Genomic DNA, 2,380 nt, shown 5'->3' with positions numbered 1-2,380 from the left:
TTTTGTGCTGACTATTGCACTTGGCAATACTAACAAGACTGGCATTGCCAAGAGCAACCATCAGCAACATAGTGATCTGTTATACACCATAACCAGCAATATAGTACTCAAAAGAATAAAGGTATATATATATATATATATATATATATATATATATATATATATATATATAAAATTTGCTTACATATTGCGATACTATATAGATTTGGTAATCTATAGACTGAAACAGGAATTGATGAAGTGGTATCTTGTTATGTGGCAGGTGTGAGTAATGCATGTGTGTGTGTGTTTGTTTGTGTGTGTGCATGTGTGTATGAGTTGCTTACAAATATGTCTATGTATTGTAGTTAAGATTGTAAGTGAATCTGTGTATCTGGCCTATGCTATATACATAGTTTTCAATGGATATTATTCTGCTCTACCCAACTGTATTGAGTACTATTTTTTTTCCCACATCATTGCATTTCATACTTCCTATTATCCCATACATATACATACACATATACATTCACACACGGACATATGTATATGTATAAAATTCATCAGTAAAATATGACAAGATTTCTTTACTGTCATCACAAAATAACTTTAAAAAAACACAAACAAAAACCAATAGAAAGTCAATGGATGAAACTAGACAAAGTAGTGTGCGTAAATAGTTATCATGATAGAGAAGGTTGGCTTTCACTGCCATAGTCTCCATGTTTACTTTTAAGTGGAGAAACGATGAAGAAAAGGTAATTGTTATTATCAATATTATTATTATTATTATTATTATTATTATTATTATTATTATAATCATCGTCGATAATCCACATGAGATTGTTTTTGTTTTGTAAAAATTCTTTTAATCAGAAAAAATAAAATTTATATATATCTGTCTATATATGTGTATATATACATGTATGTGTGTGTATTTTTATTTATATAGACACGTATGTGTGTGTGTATGTGTATACATACACATGTATATATATGTGTGTGTATAAATATCATCATCATCAATGCGTGTGTGTATATATATATATATTATTATATATACACATACATATAGAAAATCATCAGATTCAAATAAATAAATGCAGTCTACTGTTTGTGTATCCAAAAACGCACACACAGACACACGCATATATAGACTGATTTTCGTCTTCCACTGGTTTGCAAGATGCCTGATGAAATGTGGGGTAGTTTAGCATGTAAAATAATGATGTAATACATTGAGTGCAAGTAATTGCCACACTACTGAAACATGTGTAGCATGAACTGAACTGTTGAATATGTATTCATCTTCATTTATTAAATACATGTATACACACACACACAGACATACACACATATATGTATACACTCACACACATACAGATATATATTATTTTTTTTTGTTAAAATGAAAACCGTTCTTCAGAAAAGGAAAACAAAGAAAAACAACAGGCAACATCCTAAATTCTTTTTAGAGAAGTAAGAATTTCCTCTTCTAGAAAGTGACAGCATTTTCAGTAAAAGATTGTGCTTTAAATTATCCATCCAGGTTTTTAACCAATGAAAATTCATAAAAAAAATGATCCCCATTAAAATTAAAGAGTGCAGGCAAATGCTGCTTTAGTGACCAGAATTGAGGAAAAAAAAATCACGGACAATTTTGGTTTCACCATTTTTCTTCCCCTTTGCCTGCTTTCAACATTTTACAATTTCAGTGAAAGGGAGAGAGGAAGAAGAATGGGATGTTGTGATGTTGACGCCTTTCTTCCACATCCTATTCCACCTGCTGCTGTCTCAAACAAGGGTATTTTGCAAGGTGAAGTGTATGAGATGAGGTGACGATTTGAAACAGTGATGAAGAATACAAAATTATCTTGCATCAACTTCACTTTGACAAGCAAGAAACAACGAAATGGTTGCCATCACACTTTGATTTTCTTTGTTTGCATTTCTTTTTTTTTTGCTGGTAGCAGGAGTAGGGAATTTTAATGTGGGTAGGTGCAGCCCACCTCTTTCATTAATAATGCTTCCTACAAAATTCAAGCATTATTAATAAAAGAGTGGCTGCAAATAAAACAAAATACTTTTATTTCACTGGAAAACACTTAAAGAGATCAATCTCTTTTTCTATGTATATACTACATATATATATATATATATCTTACATGCAGATATGTATCAAGCTAGTTCATTGACAATGATTTATAGGTAGGGAAATTCAAAACTAGAATTAACACTTTTTACTTGATATTAATACTTTAATATTGCAATAACTAGGATGGTTAATGATGTCCTGTAATTCATATATATATATATATATACACACACACACATATATATACACACATATATATATATATATATATATATATATATATATATATATATATATATATATATA

This window comes from Octopus bimaculoides, chromosome 20, assembly GCF_001194135.2.
Source record: "Octopus bimaculoides isolate UCB-OBI-ISO-001 chromosome 20, ASM119413v2, whole genome shotgun sequence".
NCBI lineage: Eukaryota > Metazoa > Mollusca > Cephalopoda > Octopoda > Octopodidae > Octopus > Octopus bimaculoides.
Note: the sequence above shows the minus strand (reverse complement) of the source record.